The sequence below is a fragment of the Pantherophis guttatus genome, chromosome 1 (assembly GCF_059756535.1).
Source record: "Pantherophis guttatus breed Tessera chromosome 1, ASM5975653v1, whole genome shotgun sequence".
Lineage (NCBI taxonomy): Eukaryota > Metazoa > Chordata > Lepidosauria > Squamata > Colubridae > Pantherophis > Pantherophis guttatus.
The window spans coordinates 173,373,171-173,395,631 of record NC_142063.1 but is presented as its reverse complement, the minus strand read 5'-3'; the positions used below and the strand labels follow the sequence as shown (position 1 = coordinate 173,395,631).

The 22,461-nt window shown below is 37.2% G+C and overlaps 1 protein-coding gene across 38 annotated transcripts in view; it reads right to left on the bottom strand.

Annotated features, from left to right (window-relative positions):
* MAP2 (microtubule associated protein 2) overlaps nucleotides 1–22,461 on the bottom strand; it is a 259,617-nt gene that overhangs the window by 214,624 nt on the left and 22,532 nt on the right. For all 38 annotated transcript variants that reach the window (XM_034432121.3, XM_034431988.3, XM_087882162.1 and 35 more), the window contains exon 2: nucleotides 884–934. The gene's annotated coding sequence lies outside the window, so the exon portion shown is untranslated. The remainder of the gene's footprint in view (nucleotides 1–883; nucleotides 935–22,461) is intronic.

The following is a 22,461-nucleotide window of genomic DNA, read 5'->3' as shown; positions in this document are numbered from 1 at the left end:
TCTTAAAACCCTCTTTTTTCAGCAAGCCAGGCTGGCTTAACTTTTTTCTTAATTTTTTAAATGTTTTAAATGGGTTTGTTATTGTTCTTAAATTATGGGGCCAAATTTATATATATTCTTTTAATACTATTTTAATGTTTGTAATTTATGTTTTTATTCGGCTGTACACCGCCCTGAGTCCTCAGGGAGAAGGGCGGTATATAAATTGAATATAATATAAAATAAAATAAAATAAAATCATTAGGTTCCTTCATCAACTCAGAAGCCTTCAAATGTCATTTATATACCCTGGTCACCTCACTGATGCTTAAATTAAATTCAATAGGATAAATTAGTGTAAGAAGCAAAATACAGATAAATTAAATAATGTATACTTTTATTTAAAACTATGCATTATTCATTACTTTATCTGAATTCTAAAGTGAAATATTCTTTAAAAATAATATCCTAAATCCTCCTCTAGGTTTATGAAAAATAGAACATTGTGTAAAACAAAACAATTGATTTAACTGTAGCTGTAATGTCTCTATCTCTCTATCTGTACAGATACTCAGATAAACATTCTAAATTTAGGAATGGATAACAACTTTTCTTTATCTCATTGCCCTTTTGCACAATAGCATGTATTAGATCTGCTAGTGAGCGTCTTCAACATCAACAATAAAATAGTACATTTTCATGATTTAAACTTGTGAGAATAATTTTTTTCCCTAGTTTGGGAACATAAGACTATATCACAGCTTCCCTATGCCCTTTTCACACATGTATCTACCATTTATTCTGAACATATGATGTAAAAATATATTACTTGGAAGATCAACTAGGACAATCTGGATTCCCTATAATAGTATTCATTTTAGCAATCACAAAACAGAATACTGACCCTTAGGTGGATTCGTCAGCCAGTTGATATCTCAGTCTAGTTTTCTGCAGTCTAAAAAAAAGGACAGAATTCTTCATTAATGCTTGAACTTGAAATTGTTTTATAGTTAACTTTAACCAAACTAACAGTCCAACATTATATTCTTACTACACGTTTAGTTTGGATTTCTAAATGTTTACATTACATCTCAATTAGAAAAGTGTATCAGATTTGCCCAAAATCTGAGTGGCATCATTTAGTCAGTACTCTATAATAATATAGTATGTGCTTGTTGTTACTGGTAATTGATTATTACTTTTCTCTTATTTTCATTAACAATTGCCAAAGTCATTTTAATAACAGAGATAAATAGTTATTATACTGTAGTTGGATTCTAAGTTTTAATTTCTAAGTCATACATTATTGCATTTTCTCTGGATATCATAATAATATTCATTACAGTTTTCCATGGATTTTAACATCATAATAGTTCTATGCTTTAGGTCAATAATTTTATTATTCTATTATTCTACATAATCGTTTAATTGCCTTATCCCAATTGCATAATGCCTTGCTATATTAACTTTTATGTCCAAGATTCTTAAATTTAAACACTTTAGCTGTATTGCTATAAGATTTTATAGCTTATTTTATTGTAGTAAATTTTTGAGGTGTTTAGGTTACCATTGAAATTCAGAGAGTTACAGGTGGCTCTTTTTTTCAAAGACTGGTTTTGCTGTTCAGCATGGCTAGCTTTGGGCTAGTTACTTTCTTTGAGTCCAAATGAATTCACAGAGTTTTCATTGTGGAGAAAATAAGAGGAGAAAGGAATATTAAGTATGCTCACTGCTTTTATAAAAATAATAAAGAGGGTAAATATATACATACATACATACATACATACATACATACATACATACATATGAATTGTTTATCATGTGAATGCACTTATTCCCTAATTCTAACTGAGGAATCTATCCAGAGGTGAAATGCTCCCAGTTCGGACCGGATCGCCCGATCCGGTAGCGATGGAGGCGGGTAGTCCGGAGAACCGATAGCAAAAATCCCTGCCCCCACCAATGCCCAGCTGAGCCACACAATCATCAGAAGGTTTTTTTTTTACTTTTAAAAGCATTTTTTCTACAATCTCTTCGGCTGAAAAAACGCTTTTAAAAGTAAAAAAAAAAAAGCCTCTGCAGATCAGGCAACTCAACTGGGATCATCAGAGCCTTTTGAAAGCATTTTTTTACAACCTCTTCGCCAAAGAGGTTGTAGAAAAAATGGTTTTAAAAGTTTTTTTTTTTAATGGTCACGCCCACCCAGTCACATTACCACCCCCCCACAAAGCCACACCCACAGAACCGGTAGTAACAAATTTTAGATTTCACCACTGAATCTATCACACCAAAAATCACAAACTCCTCTGCAAAGGAGCAATTCAGGATTTTGGTAAGAAATGGCTGACCATTTCTTTTCAGGTTCCTGCTTGAGAGCTGGGATGGATGAAAAGGAGAACACTGGGGAAATGAAAGGGAAAAGAGAGAATGGGTAGCTCACTTACTTTTATGTTCAATGCAGGGGTGAAATGCTCCCAGTTCGGACCGGATTGCCTGATCCGGTAGGATGGCGGCGGGTGGTTCGGAGAACCGGTAGCAAAAATCCCTGCCTTCCCCACTCCACCATGCCCAGCTGAGCCGCATGATCATCAGAGGCTTTTTTTTTTTACTTTTAAAAGCATTTTTTCTACAACCTCTTCCGATGAAAAAATGCTTTTAAAAGTTAAAAAAAAGCCTCTGATGATCGCGCGGCTCAGCTGGGATCATCAGAGGCTTTTCAAAGCATTTTTTTCTGCAACCTCTTGGCCGAAGAGGTGGTTTAAAAATGCTTTGAAAAGTCTCTGACGATCCCAGCTGAGTTCCCTGATCGGCAGAGAGGCATTTTTAAAAGAGCCTCTCTGACGATCCCAGCTGAGTTCCCTGATCGGCAGAGAGGCATTTTTTAAAAAGCCTCTCTGACGATCCCAGCTGAGTTCCTGATCGGCAGAGAGGCTTTTCAAAGCATTAGAAAAAATGCTTTGAAAAGTTTTTTTTTTAAAAAAGTTTGCCACGCCCACCTAGTCACATAACCCCCCCACCATCACCACCACCAAGCCATGCCCACAGAACCGGTAGTAACAGATTTTACATTTCACCCCTGGTTCAATGTCAGCTGTTTATCTACCTACTTACAATGTGGTTTGCAATGGATTACCTCAGATGTGATATTGCCCTCAACAGGAAGTTTGCCACTGAACATTAGATTGTTTCCAACTAATCCCTCCTACAAGTAATGTTGACTCCTGGATAATTCCTGGAGGTATCTCTGCAGTTTTCTTGGCAAACTGGTTTTGTGCCTAAGGGGGAACTAGAACTCATGGCCTCCTGGTTTCTAGCCTAGGGTCTTAACCGCTGCACTGTGGTGGCTCTCATGATTCTTTCTGCTAGAATCATACCATATAATTTTCTGCAAACACATCTTACGGATAAATTGTGTGAATCAATTGTACATATTTCAATTAAATACCAGTGGAAAAAGCATAAGGAACTCAAATGAGACAATTATATTATATATGGGGAGAATGGAGAACAACATTAGATATTTTGTTGGGTTGAAGGGGAGTTCAAGTCAGTTTTGACTATCTGAGCTAATCTCTAAGAAAACTAAGTTTTCTTAACGCTTGCTTGAAGTGGTTTGACAAATGTCTACTGGCACCTATTATATTTCAACAATTCCCCTGTAACAAACGGAATATCTACAGTAAATATACCACTGTATTTAAAACATATAACAAACAACCCAGAAATAAAAGTGTAATGTTGTCTGAGAAACAGTTCTCTATTATACCTTAGAAAGGTATAGTTCAAAACTCCCATTTAATTAACAGAAAAGGGTAAATAGAATTATCATATAATGTTTAATTAGCACCAGTGCCACACTAGATACTGAAAAGCATGCAAACTCTTATTAACGTACAAGTATTCTCAATTGTAAAAAATATTGTATAAAATCTTTTGCATTTGCTTAATGTATCGTATAGCTGAACTTGTCCCCTTTTTTCCTATTCAATAACTTAGTTATCACTTACACTGAGATATTCATAATACTGACTCAATTTGAAATTCACATCCAATACCAAACAGAGACATGACTTTCTATAATAAATACAGTCCATGCCAATACTTCTGACTCATAAAGCCATCATAGCTTCTCTGAATGAGTTGTCGGCTTTCAAAAACATTCCAGCCCACTGAATTCTTGAAAGACCTACCCATCTTAAACGCTTTCAATTATGCCTTTTCAAAAGGAGTGTCGAGAATATGCTAACTAGAATGTTGTGCCACAAGAAAATCTGCTCTAGAGCATGGTACAAATATATAAATATAAACAAACATTTGAGAATTTTATTAATGACTATGTTTAATGGAAAATAAGCATTCTGATATAAGTATACAAGGCACAAGATAATGGACTCTTATGAGATTTCACAATGGCTTGGCCACTTTAATTCTTTCTGTTTCAGAAACTAATTTTTTTTCTTTTTAAACTAATGCTCTTAAAACATATTTAATGTTGCCCAAAACCATGAAATGATACCCTTGCCTAAAAAGTGCAACTACTGGCTTCTATAGAAGGAATGTTTAAAAGCAGATGAAAATAGCAAAGAAACATGAAAAGATTTGAGGATGCAGCCAAAATTCAAGAAGGCTAAAATGAAAAGGATTTACTTCACTAAATGACTTCCCCAACTAGTTGTCAGGCCAAGTAACATCTTACCTTTGATTATTACTTGCCATATTTTGCTTTATTTCATAGTTTAGTTTTATTTTAATTTTTAAAAAATACAATGGAAAGCTGGAATGCTGTATCAGCTCTAGCATCTCTTTAATTTATAAGAATGACTCTAAGCTTTAAAGAGGCTCCTAGATATTCTTAGAGAATTAAATGATGAGTATCTGAACATCAATGTCTTGCTTGGCAATACATAGGCAGGCAGGCAGGCAGGCAGGCAGCAGGTAATTAGGTGGATACAGAGAGACTTGGAAGGACTAGGAGTACAGAATCTAATCACTTTTCCTTCTGGTAAATATATAGTTTATTACTAGCTGTGAATCCCCACATCATGTTCCCCAAATTTTAAATGTACCCATCATCTGAAAAGCTTGCCTCGGTTTTACTTCATTATATAATAGAAAAATTGAACAACTAAAGCATTCGATTTTCCTGGTTTCTAAGCAGCTTGGGTGAGAGGGTTCCTGTTCAAAATGGATTTCTCATTGCTTTCCTCAATGGGGGAGGATTCATTTTTTTTGATAGACTTAATACTTAATATATGTTCCACTTACAGAAGACTACCACATAAAAGAGTTCTTTAAGACAACAATCTGAAATGGTTTTCCTTCAGTGGACACAGTGTTGTAGTAATCCTGGAGAAACAATCCCTCTGCAGAGAGTAGCAACCCTATTGCTGACCATCACAGAATTCCCACAGTACCCTTGTCCCCCAAAATCTAGCAACCACTAGAAAGGAGCAAAGAGAAACAAATGTCTGCTATCTAGCAGATTTCTGAAGCCTAGATATGGTATGGTAGTCCTACCAAAGGGGCAATTTCTCATGAAAAAGCTGAAAGCACAATAATGTGAAGTCAGTTGCTTTAGTGAGGCTTAGAGAATATTTTAAAAAGCTTTCTCAGGGGATCAACTAGAACAGAGGTGTCAAACTCGCATTGTCACAGCATCGTCACGTGATGTATCACAATTTCTTTCCCCTTCGCTAAAACGGGTGTGGGCATGGCCAGAGTCTGAGGCATCCGGCCCGTGGGCCACGAACTTAACACCCGTGAACTAGAACATAGTTTATCATAAACAATCAAAGCCACAAGCAAATGAAAATAAAATTGTTCCAGGAAACGTAACAAAGCCAAATTAAAAGCCAAAGCCAAAGACCATTAAAAACAATAGTTGAATTCAAAGAATTTCTGAACAGGGGAAAATGAAAATAAAAAATCAGCAAAGTCAACAATAAAATACAAATGGTTATAAAAATAGCTGATGAGATGCCTATCAGAAGAAGCAAGAACCAATCAGAAAGGCCCTGGAAGACCCTACTTTAATGGAATAAACATGCAGGAGCATGATCTAAAATAGCATGTCACAAAGGTGACATATCATTGGACATGTACTGTGGCATTCTGAATGGGCCATTAATCCTCTTGGGAATCCTCTTCCCAAGTCAGCACATGGAAAAGATTAGCTAAAGAGGCAGGAAAAATCAGCAGAAAAAAATGTGAGGAAGAGCAGAGAAGATAAACAGAGTGAAAGAATGTGCTACAATGGAAAAAAATAGCATCTCAGCAAATGTATCCAAATAAAAGAACTAAAGCATATAAATGTCATATTTATATAGGAATATGGGGGCTCAGTGGCTAAGACACTGAGCTTGTCGATCAAAAGGTCAGCAGTTCAGCGGTTCAAATCCCTAGTGCCGTGTAATGGGGTGAGCTCCTGTTACTTGTCACAGCTTCTGTCAACCTAGCAGTTCGAAAGCACATAAAAAATGCAAGTTGAAAAATAGGGACCACCTTTGGTGGGAAGGTAACAGCATTCCGTGTGCCTTTGGCATTTAGTCATGCCAGCCACATGACCACGGAGACATCTTCGGACAGCGCTGGCTCTTCGGCTTTGAAATGGAGATGAGCACCGCCCCCTAGAGTCAGGAACGACTAGCACATATGTGTGAGGGGAACCTTTACCTTTACCTAATACAACAAAGGCTTAATTATTGGCCCTAATGAGAAACATCCATTTAAATATGAAGACGTTCAATTCCTCAATTGTTAAGAGGTTTTTTTAATGAAAAGAAAATAGTATAAAAATAAAGGAGACTACAATTGTTGGCTTTCTCACAGTACCATTTATTCAAGATTACAGTGAAGCCTAGAAAATATTTCCTATGTATGCATCCCAAATGATTTTTTTATTTTTTAACCATCAATTTAAGCATAGCATTAAGGCTTGTTCATATTGGTTAAGCCTTTAATTACAAATTAAAATTAGTATCTTAACAGATACATCTTGAATGATGATGTACTTCTGTTGGGTAAGCATTAAGATGTGTAGGCCTTAATGCAATTACATTTAATAGAGGGAAGTAAGCAGTGGGGTGTCCCCAAGATTCTGTTTTAGGCCCAGTACTGTTCAATATCATCATAAATGATTTAGATGAGGGAATAGAAGGAAACTCATCAAATTTACAAATGACACCAAGTTGGCAGGAAAAGCCAATATCCCAGAAGACAGGCTCAAAATCCAGATTAATCTCTACAGATTTAGGGGACTGAAGACTAATACATATGAAGAACACTTGCAAGAAATGGGTATGGCTAGTCAAGAGAAAAGTAGGATTAGGGGTGACATGATGTTCCAATATTTGAGGGGCTCCCACAAAGAAGGAGGGGGTGTCAACCTTTTTTCCAAAGCACCAGAAGGCAAGGCAAGAAACAATGGATGGAAACTAATCAAGGAGAGAAGCAACCTAGAACTAAGGAGAAATTTCCTAACAGTGAGAACACTGAGAACAATCCATGGAATGGCTTGCCTCCAGAAATTGTGGGTGCTCCATTACTGGAGGCTTTTAAGAAAAGTCTGGACGGCCATTTGTTATAGGGTCTCCTGCTTGAGCAAGGGGTTGGAATAGAAGACCTCCAAGGTCCTTTCCAACTCTGTTATTTTGTATTCTGTATACTAGAAACAACTGGAGCTTTGCTCTACCAGAATGTGAAATAAATCATTAAAAATAATTACACATATTAAATTGACAGTTTCTGGCATTTAGGAGATCTGTAAATTGCTGCATAATCATCACCATTCCAGAGGATGATAAAGGGACAAAGAGGAAGAGAAAGAAATAAACATGTACTTTTCCCAAATTATTATTTCAAATTTACTTATATAGCAATGTTTATTTTACAAAGACAAAGTGAGGTAAAGTAACAATACAAACCTTCTATAGAAATGGCTGCTTTAATGCTTCAAAGGGATTACTCATGCTACAGACTATCTCTCTGCAAAGCCCTTTTAATGAGTCACTGCAGCTTTTTTTTTCATTTCCAGATATTATAAGAAGGAACAATCAGCAATAGTTGAAGAATCACATGGCAACCTCTTCCTTCTTCAGTTTTCTTTCTAATTATGATATGTCCTTCTGGCAAAATTTTCTAGCTGCACTTTAATTTATGGCGGATAGGAAATTGTGAAGAAAAATTAACATTGTGTACTAAATCTATGTTTTAGTATGAACATTATTTTTATTTCAACAGCTACACTACACTACATATTGTGGTTGTTGTGATGAGATAAAATGTAAATGAGCTAAAAACAAGAATCTCACACACAAACACACCAATGAAGTATTCCAAAATTCAGAGGAGATAATTAATAGGACCAGTTCTTCAGATGTTATGACTGTTCCTTGTGTTTAATTATATAGATCCTTCAAAGGATAACCAGATTAGTGAAGTGAAAGAAATGTGTTAAGAATGTTTTCAATGTGCATCTTAGCAGGCTTCTCAATTTGGAGCCAAGATTAAGGCTATTATGGGAAAATCCATGATAATAAAGACCACAATATTGATCCCTATCAATGGAAGACAAACTGTAAAGCTGAACCTGGGAAATCTAAGTCTGATGGCTGACTCAGGCTCTTCCAAACATATAAGAGAAATTGAATATATGTCTAGTTTGACCACATGAAGAACTAATGTATAGCTTAAATTATACATTGCTAATTATCCACTAAGTATTGTTTCCCAATAGGCTTATTTCCAAAATATTTTGTGATAATTTCAAATCAAAGTTGAATTTCCATGGCCTCAACTCTGAATTACTTTGTTTGATGGTTATATTGCCTCTCAAAATTCTAATTAGGTCTACAGCAAGTGGCAACAGCTAGTCAAGTATGGTTAATCTCAAAAAAATTAAACAAAGTTGTACTAGTTTTGTATCTTTAATAAAAAATCACGAGGAAATCCAAAGCTATAGATTATATTCTTATCAATAATCAGCTCAAGGAAGACCTGATAACCATAACACTATGAAATCAGTTCAAGGAGTTTTTACCTACTGTGGCAAGCATTTAAAAATACTTTTTCTCTTATCACATAAAGTTTAACAAACTAATCTATGTTTGAATATGAGATCATCCAGCATATTCATTATACACTTTCTATTATAAAAATAATAGGTGTGGCAAAGATCCACATTATTGTTTATGAGCAATATAATTATATGTATTAAATTTGTTGGTTATTTGTCTGCTCCTCTTGCCTACTTGTGGGTTTTGGGGACACATTAATAAAAATGCTCTATTTAATGTACAGAAGACACACTTTCAATAAGATTTCTTTTAAATGAAGCCAGCAGAAGAATTGTAATTTCTTCAATGAAATTATATAAAAAGCTTATCCGAGATCTGACAACAAAAAAAGGGCAGATAAGAGATGGAAAGGGGATACATCAACAAGGAGAGGTACATAGCCCACCAGATCTGCAAAGAAGCTATCTGGAAAATTAAAGCTCAGAATGAGTTGAAGCTAACAAAAGATACCAAGAACAGCTTACATACTTCCTTTATCTGGTGCTCAAAGAGAGGAATAGCAATTATTTAATGAAGATAATACAATATACCAACAAAAAAACCAGTGAAATTCTTGATCTCTCATTTTGTCTTCATCTTCTCTAATATATTGGTGTATAATCCAAAACACCACTATTTAAGAACAGCAGGATAAGGCACAGGACTAAGGTTTGATAGAAACATGGTCCATTGGTCCAAGAATATATCTTCACTTTGAGTGAGTTTAAATCACCAGGCCAGAAGTGGATTTATGTTGTTTTCCTGGCTTTTTGTTTTTTAAAGTAGTTCTCTTTTTGTGCTTGGCTAAGCAGGTCCTTGGAAGATTCTGCCAGTCAGCATCAGACCACAGAATGACACATGGATGGAATACAGATAATTTAGTGACCACAATTGAGATCAGTAGCTCTGTCATTCAGCAAAATGGATGCTAAGTGAGAAATCACATGACAGTGACTGTGTTTTTCTTTTTCCCACCCTCATCCCCCACCTTTTGGAATCCTCACTCTAACTGGGTACTGGGATAATTAGCAGGAAGGGAATTAATGTTTCTATTTACAATCATTTGAGAGGAAGGCACATAATGGGGAACACATAGTGGAGGCACTGGCATCCCTGACCACACTACATTAAAAGCCCTATGTATTCCCCATTGTGTGCCTGCTTACTCTCATGTAATTCCTTCCTCTCTAATCTCTCCCTCCCCTTGCAGAGTGGAGAGATTGGAGAGGAGAGGATTACATGAGAGTAAGCAGGTACATAATGGAGAGTACACTGGACGGTTTGCATAGTGTACTCACAACTCCTAATGTAGTTCCAAGTGTTATCAGGGTTGCTGGCACTACTGCATTCCTTTCAATGTGTCTCCCCATTGTGTGATGGCTTACTCTATTGTAATCCCTTCCTCTACCATCTCTCCGCTCAGCATTGGGGGAAGAAAACCAACAGGACAGGAGCAAGACTATGTATACTGGTATACATATAATGGTGATCATATGACTGAGGATACTGTGAAGGTTGTAAATGTGGACACAGGTTATAAAGTTATTTTTTCAGCACTTGTAACTTGAACAATCACTGAACAAGGCAGCCAATAACTACCTGTATAATGTAAGGTGAATTAAATAACGGCAAATAGTAAAGAGAAAACACATCTTTTCTGCTCTATATGTTAACCAAAGGTAACAGAATAAATGAAAACATAAAGATATTGCTGAGTATAGCAGAACAATGTCATAAAAAGGAGTGAAAACCCAAATTAGAAATATCCATCTTCAATATTTTCAAGATTAATCCACCGTGGTGAAGACCCCACTATAAATGAAATGTTGTGGATGTCACTGAAGCCTTGTCTAGGCATTTCATATCTAAGCTACAGAAATCCACTACTAGATAGCAGCAACAGGTTCTCCTGTTCTTTTCCTGGCATAGAACCATAAACTTGGAAGAGACCTAAGAGGTCATCAGGTTTAAGACCCTGCACATTGCAGGATTCATTGCACCATTCCCAATAGTAAACTATCCAGACTCCATGTGAAAATCTATTCTCTGACTGACAGCTCTTACTGCCAAGATGTTCTTCTTAATGTCTAATCTGTATCTACATTCTTCACATTTCATGTTCTTATTTGTACTCTTACGGTCTGGAGCAAGCCAGAAAAAGTCTGAACCTGAACTTCCGGTTGACGTCGTAGCGAGATCAGACACAAGGAGCAGGTCTCTGCACTGCTGTGCCAAGTTCTCACCGTTGGTGGGCTCCGAAAGGAACCAAAGCCACCCTGTAGGGGCAGCAAAGCAAAGAGGGGTGCCCTGTGAGACCACAGAGAGTCACAACTCTCCTATTGGACCCCGGGGGGGTTCCCCTCTCAGCCATGACGAGGAGAAGAGGCAGCCTAAGATGGCTGCCATGAAGCTGGGGCAGCCGAGGAACACCTAAGACTGGTGCTGGAGTGGAGTTAGTGAACAGTGTCTGGAACTGGGTCAGAGGATTCTTTCTTATTTAAAACCTAACCCCAAAAGGAAATAATCCAGGAAAAGAGAGGCTCATAACTATTTGCTAATGCAGTGACTAAGCACTTTGAGAAAAATTCCAGAATTGAAAGAAAAGAATTAAGAGGAGAAAAGCAAAAAAAAAAAAAAAAAGCCCTGTTAAAAATACAGAAAATTGGACTTTTAAACTGAGCAGGCATTGTTCTGGAAAGGTATTTTAAAAATACTGGAACTATTTACCTTAAAAAACTAACTTTGTTTCTATATTTTGACTTATTAAACTGGTTAACATTGAAATCTAAACTGAGAGTGCCATCTGCTGATGAAAGGAAAGAATAACATTTTTTTTTTTTTAATTTGATTTATATGCCGCCCTTCTCCGAAGACTCAGGGCGGCTTACAATGTGCTCAGCAATAGCCTTCATCCTTTTGTATATTTATACAAAGTCAGCTTATTGCCCCCACAAACTGGGTCCTCATTTCACCTACCTTAGAAAGGATGGAAGGCTGAGTCAACCTTGAGCCTTGGCGAGATTCGAACCCTGCAGTAATTGCAGGCAGCTGGTCTTAAGCAGCTTAATAACAGGGTGCCTTAAACCCTAGTACTACCAAGGCTCTTCATATTCTTACATCCTGGAAACTTTTGACAAGGATATGTTTTATGCACCTACATCATGATTGCTGGTGATTTAAATATGAGAATAAAGAAGATTTTTTTTCATTAAAGAGACCCCTGAATGTTATAGTGCAAGACTGAATGCATAAACAGAATTTAAGGAGGTTCTGGAAAGCTTTTGGGATTATCTAAAGGAACAGATTGATTAACTATGGAATATAAAAATTGTGAACATTGAATTCTTTTGGGGGAGTGACTTTAGGCTTGAATATATGGTTTTTGGGTTACTGGACAAGAGTGGGACTTATTAAAACAAGACAAGATGCTACATCAGGACGAAATGAGTGGAATTTGGGAAGAAATGGCGTCAATGTTTTAAAACATTAAGGACATTCTGATAAGAAACCACAAGGAGATTAAGAACTTAATACATGGCATGGATGAAAAACTGGGAAATATTATACGAAGGACAATGAATGATCACGACACCCAGGAAAAGGAGGAGCCAATTGAAAGAGCAGATGAAAAAGTGGAACAGATTAACCAGCAAACAAAACAAGATGACAAAAAGGAGACAATAAGAAAAACAACAATGACTGATGAAATAAACCAAGGGGAAAATATTTTAAGAGATTTAAAAAGGGAACCAGAGATGCAGGCAGACATTTTTGAAAAGGAGATGGGGAAGGAGTAGATATTTTGGAAGCTAGACAATGGAAAAGGCCAGAGATGGGAGAAATGTTTAAAATGAATAGTCAGGACGTAGATGTAGATAGGGATAGATTCAAGAGAATATGGGAGGCAAGTTTTAAAAAATGAACAATTAATGCTTTAAAGTGGGCAAGAGATGATGGATAGAAAGGATTTGTCTTTAAATATAAAGGTGACATGATTAAAAGTTAGAATAGGGATAGAAATAAGAGAGGGGGAATATTAGTATACACATTTTTATACAATAAGACAAAAGTAATAATAAGAGGGAAGATTAGAAATTGAATGATTGTTTTTATTATGTATGTTTAAACAATATTGCGATTGGCATTGGAATAACGTATTGAAATATTGAATAATTAAATAATGAAAGTCTATAATTTAATACAAATATGTGTATTAATACTAGAACTACATAAACTTGAGGAATGTAGCAAGTATGATTAATACCACTGTATTTATTTGCACTAAAATGTATGATACCCAGATGTCACACTGTTCACACATTGATATGGATATATTGAAAAATAAAATAAAAAACTTGGAAAAAAAGAAAGAATGAAAAAGTCTGAACCCTGTACAATGGGACAGCCCTTCAGATTTGAAGACCGCTATCATGTTCTCTCTCAACTTCTCTTCTGCAAGTTAAACATAATTGCCTAAGATTTTAAGTCTTCCTCAAAGAATTTGTTTCCAATCTTTAATAATCTTGGTAGCTTTCTTTGGCTATCAACGATCATGATTTAATACTGATAGTCATCTGGATTTTTGCAGCCCTACCTATTTTCTCTCTCTTGCCAGACCACATGAGAAAAGAGTGCTCAAGTATGAACATTTCTCAATACCACTTCTCCCCATAGCAGTATCAACCTTCAGGAATTAAAGGAAAGTTAATATGAGGAGATCCTTTCAAACAGATTCAGAAACAAAGATGCAGTTCTTACACTGACAGAGTGATCTTATGATGTACCCACTTTTGGTAACTAACAGCACTGAGGAAAGTTGAAATGATAATTTTATTTCATCTCCCTTAATATTTGGCTTTCTAAGAAGCTGCCAAAAGTGCTCTAAAGTTAAATCCAGAAGTATTTTGGCTCAACTTTAACCTGACAATATTATAAGCAACCTGATCTTTTAATAAGGAAGGATCAAATGCATATTTTACAACCACAGAGGGAGGAGCCAGAATATAAAATGTGCTACTTTCAGGGCAAATTGTATTTAATGATAACTTTCAGACAACTGGTTCAGGGAGAACAGCAAGTATAATTATGGTTTTCTATGTGCTCCATGGCTGAGATAATCATATTGACACAGTTTCTTGTTCAAGCCTTTAGTGTTATTTCCAGATTTTGGATGATAAAAAGCATTGGTTATGTTTACAGTACTCTGGGCATCATGCCCATATTTTAGATGCTTACCTATAAAGAAATACATACCAATTAAAACCATCTCTGCATAGGCTGACAAAAGAAATGTGGGTGTGACATTTGCCTCAGCTTCAGTATCTGAGCAGAAAAAGCAATTAGCAACTCAGATCTAAAGAATCAGATAAAGCTCCTCATTTCAGTTCTTATCCAGCAGAAGGGAGCAGCAGCAGCCCAGATTATGTTGACCATCAGATGATGTTGCTTTCCTGTTTGAGTGGCCAGGGCATTCCCTGCATTCTGGGCTATCATGCAAAAGGCAGCCTCCATTCCTTACAGCTCTCAGGGATAAGAAGAAATCTGAGGCTATATCCTACCAGTCAGTTCAGAAGAGGTAATCCAACCATCTCTACTTACTGGATAGTAAGACATCATAAATTCAATAAAGCTGTAGTTCAGCATGACATACTAATTTTACAGTAGATGGCAATCCTAAACAGAAGTAAATAAATCTCAGTGTAGGAATAACTCATGACTTTGATGAGGTACAGTCTGGTGTGGTTATCTGGGAAGAGTTAGTGTTTGTTGGTCTGAAAAAGTAGACAGGATCATCAGAACTATAAACCTGGCCATCTGTTTATTAGAGCTAAGTCCCTCCTGGTTTGTTAAGGCTGCCCAGGAAGTAATGTATGAATACATCCAAGGAGAGGTGATCAAGAGTGTAGTTCTGTTTGCATGTAAGTCTGCTCTCTCTCCTCAAGAAGTCATCACTGAATTTAACAGCACAGGACAATTTCTGGTGAGTATCCAAATTTTCCTTTTTGAAGAAGGCTTTTGGGGAAGGTGGTTGGGCTCCAGCTTCAGAGGGCACTACAGGAAATGGATTATGTGGATCTTTTCCAAATGGGTTTCGGGCCTTGAAAAAGTACAATGATGGCATTGATCATACTCATGAATGATCTAAGGCAGGACTGAGGTATGGGGTTCCATTTTGGCCCTCCCTGATCTCTCAGTGGCCTTTGGTACCATTGATTACTTTGTCCTTGATAGGCTCAGGAGTTTGGGAGCATGAGGAAGCGTTGGGGTGGTTCTCCTCCCACCTCTAGAGTCATTTCCAATAACCTCCAATAAAAATATCTAGTGAAGATAATAATGAAAATAAGACAAGGTTTCTTTGTAGCCATGTTTGCCAAAGATTCAAAAACACTCCTTGTCTTGTTTCTCTCCACCCACATTCTTTGGGTATTGCTTCTGCATTATGTAAGGGCTAGGTTGGGAACTGTAACAGACTTGAGGAGATTAGTAAATCTAAACAATTATCTGCAAAAATCTGGTTTTTCCTCCCACTAAAATCACTGACATCAATGAAAAGAAGCCCAGGTTCAAGAAGTTGTCAGCTTGCATTAGATAAACTAGATACCAAAGAATATGCATAAAACTTAAATTGCATCTATCTTGAATAGGGGAAGTGAACTAACAATGCAATTTATTTATTTATTATTTATTTATTAATTCAATTTGTATGCCACCCCTCTCCGAAGACTCAGGGCGGCTCACAATGCATTTAAAATCATTATAAAAAACATTTTAAAATTAAAAACATTAAAAACATTAAAACTCATTCACACCATTCATGGCCGGATCTCGCCGGATCGCAAGAGCGAGATCAACGGCCAGGTCTTCACTGCTTTTCAGAAGGCCAATAGGGTGGGGATGGTCCGGACCTCAGGAGGTAACTGGTTCCAGAGAGCTGGGGCAGCCACAGAGAAGGCCCTCCCCCGCGGGCCCGCCAGCCGGCATTGTTTAGCTGACGGGACCTGGAGGAGACCAACTCTGTGGGATCTTACCGGTCATTGGGAGTTGCAATGCAACATAGACAAATGAAGTTTCAAAACGTATCTCTTAATTCTGCAGGCCCAGCGCTTGGTCCAACACTGGTTAGATAGCATTTTATTTCTAATGAGCGTCCTGTGATTTAGATTATATGATATATAATGATATGCATATAATAATATATACATATTATGTATGTTTCAGAGAATGGGAGGCCAGACCCCAATGGAAACTCCCACTGCTAATAAACAGGTTTCCCTATGAGAGGATGCACTGGTTGGTAGAGGATCATATGGGTAGGGCTACTATTAATGAATATCCTTTCAACACATTATTTTTTCTCTATATTCTTGGGTAGCCAACTACACCTACACCCACATTCTCTCGTTGCTGTGAAAACAGGGCTGGTTGAGGAGTATGAATCCAAACAGCTTGCTTGGCAGTGCTTAAAGTAAGACTACCCTTCTGCCTAGGACATGAAATGCGCCTCTGGGGGAAGGGAAAATATGTGTGAACTCCAACATAAGGATCTTCTGAACTCAACTCTCTTCCCCACCCCAACACTCTTTGCCAAATACCTTTCACAGCTGAAAGGAAGGGAGGTGGAGACAGGTTGCAAAGGAAGCCTGCTTTGCATCATTCAGTTTCAAACTAAGTCTTCGATTCCAAGAGATTGTGTGGTTAAGCATATGAAAAAAGGGTACAGAAACATACAAGTCTCTGAAATAATAGAAAAGATTTCACATGCTGCCCTGAAATACAGTGAAATCCAGTCTTACTCCAGTCTTAATTCATTGAAGAATTCAATGATATAGCTGGTTAAAAAATATATAAAACAAATGTCTTGCAAATCTCTACTAATTATTAATAATAGAGCTAATAGAGTTTAAATAAGGGATTGATTCATTTATAATAATGGACAGTACACAAATTTACTGTAAGTAATCTGATCTTAATTTTTGTTGTAGCCCTTAGTTAAAATTGAACCATACAGACCTATGATAGATACTATACAAAAAATGTTGTAGTGCGAAGAATTTTTTTTTATATTTTTGCTGCCTTGTACATGTACTGTAATCTTCTCTTACTCCATATATATGTAGAATAAAATTTATCCAAAAATTCGTGTTGTCCTGGAATATGTAATCTCCTAACATTGTTTTTTAAAGCTTTTTTAAATGAGAACTACAATCTTACAATTTAAGACACCAATAAATTCTTAGCTTCCAGCCACAGTAATTGTCATACTTTGCAAGTCAACTTTGAAGTTGAATAGTTTGGTCTTCTAAGAAGTCTGCAGGTATATTATCTGGAATCAGAACTTTCATAGGCTTCCTTAGTTATCTGAATTATTAATTCTGCCTGAGGAACAGTTAAGAAGCAAACAATTCAGAGCCAGTTTGATGTAGTGGTAAACAGCTGAAACCAGGAGGTGGTGAATTTTAAACTCCTCTTTAGCCATGAAAGCCAGCTGGTGACCTTGGGCCAGTCACTCTCAGACCACCCTATCTTACAGGGTTGTTGTAGTGGGGAAAATAAGAGATGGAAGTATTAGGTATGTTTGCTATCTTGAGGTAAGTAGGTATGTACCGTACATAGGTAGGTGAGGGGAGAGAGAGATAAGGTGGGATATCAATAAGATACAAGAATGGGGAGCCAATAAAAATCTCATCAAACTGCTACTAGCCCTGGACAATTCTTAGCAAATAACATACATACCAACACATATTGATGATCACATTTTCTTTGCTAAACTTGAGGACATAAATCCTGTCTGAAGGGAGATAAATGAAAAGAAAAAGGGATCTTGCTGAAAATATAAACAAATTCCATTTTCCTTGAAAACTGCTTTAGTCTGAAAATGTGACAAATCAATAAACTAGGTATGGTTTAAAGATTACAGAAAGAAAATAAATGCACTGAAATCCTTCACTAGATTAATTTTAACCAAAACAATGAGATATAGAGCAATATGCCAGATCAAAAGCAGAATTTGATTTTTGTTAAACTGCCCTTGTTATACCTGGCATTAAATTAATCCATTTCAACTTTATTTAATATTAGGAAATTAGATATTTTCAGAAACTGAAAATGTGCAAAGCAAAGCAGTGGAAAATTTCTTGCAGAAAAAGTCTCCTCAAGAGTAGATGCAGTTCCTACCTCTTCTTAGATTGAGAACCCAATGAAAGAAATGACAATCAATTAAACATGAGCCAACAGTGTGCCGCAGCAGCCATAAAAGCTTATACAATCCTTGGCTGTATAAACAGAAGCATAGAATCAAAATCACATGAAGTATTATACTGCTTTATAAAACCTTAGTAAGAGCACACCTGGAATACTGCATCCAGTTTTGGTCACATTACAAAAATAGATGTTTAGACTTTGGAAAAAATGCAAAGAAGAGTAACTAAGATGATTAAAGGACTGGAAACTAAAACATATGAAGAACGGCTTCAGGTTTTGGGTCTGGTTAGTCTAAAGAAAAGAATTAGGGGTGACATGATAGCAGTGTTCCAGTATTTGAGGGGCTGCCATAAAGAAAAGGGGATCAATCTGTTTTCCAAAGCACCCGAAGGCAAGACAAGAAACAATGATGGAAACTAATCAAGAAAAGAAACTATCTGGAATTAAGGAAAAACTTCCTAACAGTGAGAATAATTAATCAGTGGAACAGTTTGCCTTCAGAAGTTCTGCATGCTTCATCACTGGAGGTTTTTAAGAAAAGACTGGACAGCCACTTGTCTGAAATGGTATATGGTCTCCTGCTTGAGCAGAGGGTTGGACTAGAAGACCTCCAAGGCAGTGGTGGAATTCAAAATTTTTTACTACCAGTTCTGTGGGCATGGCATGGTGGGTGTGGCTTGGTGGGCGTGGTCAGGGAAGGATACTGTAAAATCTCCATTCCCTCCCCACTCCAGGGGAAGGTTACTGCAAAATCCCCATTTCCTCCCAATCAGCTGGGACTCGGGAGGCAGAGGGGGGTGGGGTCAGTCAGAGATGGTATTTACCAGTTCTCCGAACTACTCAAAATTTCCGCTACCGGTTCTCCAGAACTGGTCAGTAACCTGCTGAATAACATCTCTTCTCCAAGGTTCCTTCCAGCTTTATTCTGATCAAATAGTGATTTCCATGGCTAGGGTCTGCCTCTTGGCCTATTCCAGAGAAATTACAGAGGTCAGCTTTCAGTTCTGTAAAGATGCCCATCACACAGTGTTATGGACTGCTTATTCCTCCCTCTTTGATAGCCCAGATGCTATATGGGGTTGTGTTCTGGAGTGGATGAGAAGATTATTGCCCAATTGGATGCAGTCCAAAACAACTTAATCAGGAAGATTTTGGGCCTCCCATAGGACAGCACCACTGCCTATTTAAGGATGGAAGTAGGATGACCTTCCACCGCCATTGGAATACATCTTGCATTGTTAGGGCACTCTAAGAAATTAGAAAGCCTTCAAGAATCTCATCTTGCCAAACTCTGTTTTCTCTGGGAATCAAACCAAACCAAACGTTTGTCTTACATTCTACAAATCTATTCTCTACCACTTTGGGGGGAACTTAGCTCTTAGATCAGAGGAAATATTAGAAGCAGGCATTTTGGAAGAGGTGTCAGTAAAGATGCCACTGCAGTACAGTTATCCAAATTTTAATGTTAGTGTACCAGTGTACCATCACTATAAAAAAGCACCAGAAAAGTATTGATTTGATTTTTCTAGCCTCCCAGAGTCACTTGTTGAGACAGCCAGTTGCAGAAATAATAAATAAGTAATTAAAAAACCATAGAAGCCTCTCTCAGTACCTGGTTAATATAGCCTGTGCTTCCCTTAGAAGGGCTTTAGCATTTCTCTGTCTGCAGACAAAGCCTATCTTGCAGTTAGAATTTGTAAGCTCCCTGTTGAACATCATCTCTGATAGAAAGATATTTAAGTTCTTAGCTGTAGCTTTGGCTTTATTTTGCTGTAATCTTTTTACATCCAATGCTCTTTGATTACTTTATTATACAATCTTATTTTACTGTTATTTTATGATATTTTATGACACACTATTGTTATGATTTGCGGATACAATAGACTAACATATTCCCTTCTTTTTCTTGTCAGTCACCAACTACCCAATTTGTAGAAATGTCCCTGAAAACAAAAACTGTGCAGCTTGCCAGACTCTAATTTGCAATTACAAAAATAATCAGTAGGGCAGTGAATTTATGTAAGCTTTTAACTGGTTTAGCTTGAAATGACCATGATACTTGCACAATTGCTTTTCTACATTCATATTAATCCAAGGGATATAACAGAGGTTCAAGAGACAGATTCTTCCTTGTTTAGATCTCAATTAAGCTGTGAATCACCTTCATGCCACACTATGTCCATATCCCAATGAACAGAAAGACAGAAAGCAGCTGACATCCTACCATGGAGTTGGTTAGGGTTAGGGTTAGGGTTAGGGTTAACACAGTTAACCCTCAGTTAACCCTGATCAACAAAATATTTTCACCATTAAGAAACTTCCTTGTCAAGTTGTTGATCTCTCCACTGCATTGCAAGATAGAATGCATCCCAGTTCACATAGCCTGGAGAGAGTCCTGCTTTGCAGAATGCCCGGGGTATCCACCAAGATGTTAAGCCTCTCATAACAATAATGAACAGGCTAGTTCTAAACATACTTCCACCAAACCAGAATGGGAAGAAAGGCAGGGGCTATAAAGGAAGCCATACACAACCTCATCGCTCCCACCTTCTTAGTAGATTTGCCTCCTTCTTTGATCATGCAGAAGCCAAGAGATAATACATAACTGCATTTGATAGGCAGCATTAAACTTTAACAAAGAAAAATATTATTCACCATGAAATTCTACTGGCATTTTAAAGAGTATTATCTTGAGTCCCTCTCCATCACTTTCCCAACAAAGGGAAATATACTGAGTCACACTTCAGAAATCATAACCTAAGGGAATTAAGCTCAGCTCACAAATGTGCTTCTAAAAAGCTCTTTAAAATAATGAATGATTGCTATTTAAAAATTAAGAGGGGAGAAGCAAAAAATTAAACTAGCCAGGCTAATATTTTCTCAAGTAATAATTTCACTTTAGTTTCTCCGCTAGAGATACATTTGGTTGGCAAGCCAAATTTGAACCTGAACAATAAATCCAAAATTAACCCCCCAGCCATTTCTTCAGCATCTTCCCTACTCCCTTTCTCCCCACATCCAGAAGTTTTGGAACTAGGCCATGGTAAGAGAACTCAAAAACTAGATTACCTGCAACATTTCACACTTATGTTGTCTTAAATTAATCTCTAGTCACCCTAAAAAGGCAGCTGCTAGGGAACAGCAGATTGGCGCACAAAATATATATAACGCCAATCAGTTGTCAATGGTTTACTATTTCAAAAGCAGGACCATCTGCTCAAATGCTCATATTAATTTTAAATCTGCCTGAGTAGGAAATACAGATTAATAAGAACAAATGAAAAGGCACGTCCTGCTCTCAACTGAATTCCACTGAAAATACGTTATGTTCAATATGGCAGTATTTCTCTCCCCCACCCTCCCAAAGGACATGGATTGCCTCCTTGTCATTTGGGCTTTTGACTTTCACAATCAGCCTTCCCCAACCTGCTGCCCTCCAGGTATGCTGAAGTTCAGCCCCTTTTTTATCCCACATGGGTAATGCCAGCTGGGGATGAAGACACCCTACTTAAGCACATCTGGAGAGTGGCAGTTGACAGTTGTGTGACTACTGTCATGCCACTAGGTCTCCCTTAGAGTCTTCTGTGTGTCCTTTTGTTTCCAATTATTCTGCATTTGTTCACGCTGGTTACCCAAATTTCCCTTATCTGCTTCCCAGCCACCTTCTATCCTTCATCTTACAAAAATACTAGTGACGCATTCTTTTTTAGCTGCTCAATGCCAGTTTCTCTTTGCGTGCCAACCTTTCGAAGTGCTGAGGCTCAATTGCTTTTACTCTCCAGCACCAGGTGGAAATGAAAACTTTCTTAAATTTATCAGCCTATTTACCTGCCTTTCCCGGTTAACATCTTTTGGCAGACTTCTATATTCACCTTCTGGCGTATCATGTTAGGAATTGTGTGCTATGACAATTGTGTCTGAATGGGAGATTAATTAAGGGTGTAGTTACTCCAGGCACTTTTCAAAGCCTTTAGCACAACTCTCAGAATATCCAAATGTTGTCACCAAACTGTAACTTCTAATATAACAAAGAGGATCATGATTCACTCTAGTATTTTCTAGTAATCTGCTTATTAATATTCTCTTTCAAAATTGATATCAGAAATAGGGTAGAAGTAAAGTTCGCCACCAAGAGGCTTTGAGCTGGAATGATGAAACAGTCATTTCATGTGCAGACCTGCTGAAATTTATTAAAGTATCATAGGCAACTTGGTACATTTGTATAGCT